We start from the raw sequence: 6150 nt of genomic DNA, 5'->3' as shown, positions 1-6150 counted from the left end.
TGTCCCCTGCCTCCTGCCTGCCCCATGCCTCCTCCCTGCCCGCCTGCCGCCTGCAGCCCGCCTGCCCCCTGCCTGCCTCCTGCCTGCCTCCTGCCTGCCCCCTGCTCCCTGCCTGCCCCCTGCTTTCTGCCTGCCCCCTGCCTGCAACCCACCTGCCCCCTGCCTTCTGTCTGCCTCCTGCCTGCGCCCTGCCTGCCAGGCCCCTTCCTCCTGTCTACTGCCCCCTGCCCACCTTCCCCCTGTCTGCAGCCCACTTGCCCCCTGCCTTCTGCCTGCCCCCTGCCTGCCAGGCCCCTTCCTCCTGCCTGCCTGCCTGCCCTGAGTGGAGGCAAATAGGGTAGAGCTCAGCCCATGTAAATTCCCAAATCCTCCCCCATTCCAGGTTCCCCTCAAGGGCCACCAGGCAGCAGAGTCCCCCAGTCAAGTATTTCTAATTGTGGAGGAAAAAAACCTGTAGCTGTCCTATTCAACAAAGGAACAATAGCAATAATAGTACATAATAGTATGGATTACCATTTTCGTTCTTTAATACTGTGCTTGAATCTCAATGAGAAGAAGTGCTTCAGCTTCTAGGCTGGCCACTTATCCACGCTCCAGTGTTTATGATTTTACAATCTTTTTATTTCTCCTTTGCCATATACAGGGCTAACATACTTACCTCACTTGATACGCACTCTTGCAAAATTGCAAGTGATTTTTATCCCATATTTTTAAACTTTTTAATTCCCTTTAACAGGCTTTAGAAAATGAGATGTCTTATTATGATCGTGAAATATTGTTTGTTGTCAGGAATGCAGTATTTTCTGAATGACCAAACCAACTAGGAATAAACCCCGATACTGAGCGTTAAATGCCTTAGCATCTCCATTAGTACTTAGAGGAGAGAAGAAAAATGCCACTCATTTCAAGAATGCCATAATTTATTTTTTGGTTTCCACAACTATACACTTTTGCTTACCGTGAATTTCACTAACTAAATAACTTGCACTTTAAGGATTGGTTGTTCAAGTAATTTTGTCTAATGAAAAGTATCTTTGGATGATGTGAACAGATTAGAATTATAAAGTAGTCTGGCCATGTTCAAGAGCCGAAGATGCCATTGGCTTCACTGTGTGCGAGATCAAATTGTCACTTGTACAAGGAACTGGGTTTAGATACTATAAAACTTGTGTCAAAAAGGCAGAAATCCATTCACCTTTGAGGAGAATACATAATCTTGAGCAAAAGCAACAGAAAAGGAAAATTAGTACATCTGAAAGGTAAAACTCCTTTTTTTCAAGCAGGGAGGTGAAGCCTTACATCTACCATGAGAACAAACACCATCAAGAGAACAGCAGTACAGGCTTTCTTTCCCTGCTTTGACACAGTGCTTTTACAGCCTTGACCTCAAGAAGCTATTCTTCAGGTGGTATGGTAGATCAGTCACCTGAGCTGTTTCTTCATTGTCCGGCTGGCAGAGTCTACCAAAAACCTGTTGGACAGGTTTCCATCACACTTGACCTGGACTAAGCTTGTTTTCATCTAGTGACCCAGACGTGTGAAGCATCCCTTCAGCTATTCTGTCTCCTGATGACTATTACTCACAGTGCAAACTTTTTTTCTCAGACAGTTAATTTAGTATATAGATCAAATATACGGAAGAAATAGGCTCCAGCCAGCTGCACAGCATGCAGAACCTGCTGAATCTGGAGCTGCAGCAGCTCCACACGTGCCTCTGGGAAGAAGACCCTGCAGAGGGAGTACCCCATCCACTTAACTGAGAGGCCTTTGTGGCCATAACTGTTGTTGCATAGCACAATAAAATGCTGAGGGAACAGAAGCTCACAGCTCTGTGTTTGAAATTGTTCAAACACCCACCAGAGATCATGATCTCTGTTGACCCTAGTGAAACTTCGCAGAGATCTTCCTCATAAGGTCTGGCCCTGACACCTCCCAGAGAGATATGCTCCCATGCAAGGACATGAGCTTTCTCTTGATATTAAATACCAAGGTTGCGCGCCCGCTACCTCAAGAGCGTCAAGGACCTGAAAGCATCAGTAAGCCTTAATGGACCTGACCAGCTTTGTCTGGGGTCTTCATCTCTCACCCCCACCCCTCTCACCACCACCAATTGAACTTCTGTCCTGGCCTGGTCCCTCCTGCCATGACTCAGCCATAGCCATGCCTCCACTTGGACAAGGATGTAGCAAGCCAAACCCTGATCCAGGGGCTTCAGGCCTCTTCCCGTCACCATGGGATCTGCTTGTCAGCTGCTGGCTTGGTCCTGACCCTGAGCAGCAGGCTGGCTTCCTGGCTTTACCCCAGACCTGCCTCGTCACTGCCATACATCCTCATGATCCAGGCTGTGACTCTGGCTTGTAGCCCTATCCTGCCTCCCGGTTCTCCATCCTCCAGGGAGCAGTGGCCCTTGCTGCTCCCTGATGGAGAGGGTACAGCAGACTCAGGATGGTGGCCTTTGAGAGGTGATGTTTTCTAACACATTGCACATTCTTGTGCAGACTTTCACCATTTTGGCCTCATATATCTATATATGTAGTCAAAAGGGTATTTCACAACAACATAGTTGCAAGCTATCTTCAATCCATGCATTGGGTTCTAGCAAAAAAGCAGGACTCTGAAATGTTTAGAGCAGTAGCTGAGGCATGGACAACATGGTTCCAATTCCACAGACTTTCTCTGTCACCGTATGCGAGCAGTTCCTCCAGCCACGACTACACGCGGCTATTGGTACAGTAGCCACTGGTCAAGCTGCAAAGAAAATTGAAACCCTGGCATGGTGCCTGACCTGGCTCCGTTCACCTTTTCTTACTCCAGAGTGTCCAAGCAGATCAAATTGTCACTGTCATAGGTGGTGCCAAAGTCCTTTCAGCAGGGACGTGGGGCCAACTTGTCTGCACTGTATTGGCGAGTGGTCAGATATGCAGGGCTGGCTGTGTGAGTCGCGTTGCTTTTCAGCCATCCACCGCAGCAAAGATGTGGTTAGACCTGCATAACACCTTAGTGTGGGGCCGAAGCTACTTTCTTTCTGCCATGCCCAAGTACCCATCTGAATCTAGATACATGTCCAGAAGCTACAAGTTCAGCAGGAGTCTGGATTCAGGCCAGTGACTGAAATACAGCACAGATACAACCTGCGCTGCTGTCCCACACCTGCAGAGCAAGACTAACCGCAGGAGAGTTTGTGAGATACAGAAAGACTATGCGACAGGGAGCTATAAGGTAGGGGGGAAAGACCCAACTACAGTATGTACTTTTTTCCATTTGTTCTATGTGGTCATACTGAGTTTGGTATTTTAAATCTTTACTTGTTAAAGGGAATTTCAGTGAGAAATTAGCTGTCTATGCTAAGCTTACTTCACTGTGTGACCATGCAAACACGACTGTTTGCACTCCTCTTGACTTGGGTGTGTTGTGTCCACTAGTGAGAGTGTATCTTGGAATGTGACTTTTAAAACTGGTCATGGAACATTATTCTGCTGTAAGGATATAATTAAGGTTGCTAAAATGTACACCTCTACCAAAGCTTTAAAATAGGTGGGAAAAGATCCATTTCAGTGACGCTGATGAAAGTTAGTAAGAACATGTCCTTGTCTTGCCCATCAAAGTTTCCTTATTTTCGGATCAATCCACGAGTCAGCTGAGCATACTCACAGGAGCACTTGGCTCAAGCTCAAGGAAAATGACAAGGTGGTGGAAGGGGGCTAGAAGGGAAGGCAGTTTGGCAACACGCTAGTTGTAAGCCAGACTATGGATTCTGTGAAACTGTACTCTTGGTTTCTGGATTCCATTCAGTGCTCTTTAGATTAACCCTTCCTTGCTCTGTGCTTTATTTCCTCATCTGTAGGAATAGGTACAAGTTCCTTCCCTCTTTAAAGGACAGTCCAGGGAGCATTAGCTGCTTGGATACAATGAGGTTGGAGGTAAAATATCCATGTTTATAAGAGGAAATCCCAGAGCTTTCAGATTTATATGAAGTTAGAGCTGCTTCAGCTCAGTACAAGGAATTCAGACAAATGGAGTGGGAAGCAAAACAGGAAAAGCTCCGCAAAACATGCTTAAAAATGTCACCCCTTTCACAAGTCTTTGCAGCATGACACAGCCTCACCTCAGAGTAGCAGACTCCTCTGCCACATGTACATAACAGCTATCTCAATTCATTTTCAGAAGGAGCTGTGTATTTTTCTCAGTGGTAATATATTAGGAATGCAAAGAATTATGGTGACTCTTGCTCTCAAAATAGAGTTAAGGCTACAAGGAGGAAAACAAATGAGCAGGTTTTTCTCCTGACCTGAGATATGTCAAACCTTCACTTTTGTAGTTTGTCAGTCACTCATATTCCAAAGTTTCCTATTTACTCTACACTGACAGTGATAGCACTTATGAATCATTTGAATCCCAAGAAATAGACCTATATGGCTGTATAGCCCATAAAGACAGAAAATGGTTTGATATATTAAAAAAACCTAACAACAAAAACTGAACCCCAAACTGAAAGTATCTTGTCATGTGGACAATACAACATGGAATTTGGCATCCAGACAAATAACAGACTGCATATTTAGCCCCAAGCAATAGTGTAGTGGGCAAAATTATACTATCTGATTTCAATCAGTAATGATTTAATACAAGAAGTGATCAGCGGATCAGTGAGATCCGAGGCTGAAAAGGGAGTTGCAGTCTGCACTCTGGCTTGTCCTTCTTTCCATGCTCTCCAAACGCTGATAGTCAGGGAGTTGAAATTGTTCCCAGTAGCCACACACCTTAGAAAGTAATCACCGCCCTGGGAGAAACATACATTTCCAGATATAAAGCAGCTCATACACAGGTACTCTTTGGAATATGCAAATAAATATCATGTAAAATAAAAGCATCCTTGGGTGCAGCTTGAGGATCCATTCCATAACAAAGTCATCTACCTCTTATACAGCCTCTTCCATCTGCAGAAAGCAGTTTGTAAAGCAAGTGAGCATCATTAGAACCATTTCACACCAAGGAAATGGAAATCCAGAGAAGTCACTTCAAAAGCTAATTGGGGAAATCCCTTAGATTTTGGTCTGGTCCTTTATCCCTGAAGCCTTGCTTCTTTATCACTATCAATGTACCTTTGTGTTACAGCTGTACAGATCTCATCTAGTCTGTAACTGTACTAAAAGCACCTATAGACCTTGTCCTCTTTCCAAAGAACAAGCTGGATGTAATATAAAAAGGACTCACAAACCCGACTCATACAAACTTGGCTCATCATGAGAGTTGTGTCCATCTTTGAACTGGTGGGTAGAATAAATGGTGATCAAGGTATTTTACTTGGGCTGGTGGCCTGTCACAAGTGGGGATCTGCCAGGGATCAATACTGGGCCTCACACTGTTCCACATCTTCATAAATTATATGGATGGTGGGACTGAAAGCACGCTCACCAACTTTGCTGATGATGCCAAACTGACTGGTGAGGTGCACACATCAGAACGGAGAGCCATCTTACAGAGAGAACCTGACAGGCTGGAAGAGTGGGCAGGAAAGAACAGCATGAAGTTTAACAAAGACAAGTGCAAAGTCCTGCACCTGGGATGACACAACCAAAGAGCCCGGTACAGGTGGGAATCTGTGTGGTGGTGGAGCAGCCTTGCTGAAAGGGAGCTGGAAGTCCTGGTGGACAACAAGCTGAACATGAGTCAGCAGTGTGTCACTGCAGCAATGAAGGCATATCAGATCCTGGGCTGCATCCGCAGGGGCATGACTAGCAGAGATAGAGATCCCACTCTACTCAGTACTTGTCAGGCTGCAGCTGGAGTACTATGTCCAGTTCTGGTCCCCACAGTTCAAGAAAGACACAGACTGAAGAAGGTACAAAGGAGGGCCATGAAGATGATCAAAGGACTGGAGAACCTGCCCTATGAGGAAAGACTGAAGGAGCTGGGTCTCTTCTCCCTTGAGAAGAGGAGGCTCAGAGGGGACCTCATCACAGTATGCCAGGGGTAGCTACTTAAGGGCTAGCTACAAAGGGGATGGAGGCTCTCACTTCATAAAGAGCCACAAGTAGAAGACAAGGGCCAATGGGTACAAGTTGCACTGGGTGAGGTTTCAACTTGACATAAGAAAGACGTTTTGTGCAGTGAGAACAATCAGTCACTGGAACAACCTCCCCAGGGACA

The sequence above is a fragment of the Numenius arquata genome, chromosome Z, assembly GCF_964106895.1.
Source record: "Numenius arquata chromosome Z, bNumArq3.hap1.1, whole genome shotgun sequence".
Lineage (NCBI taxonomy): Eukaryota > Metazoa > Chordata > Aves > Charadriiformes > Scolopacidae > Numenius > Numenius arquata.
The sequence above is the reverse complement of the archived record's forward strand: the minus strand, read 5'-3'. Positions refer to the sequence as shown.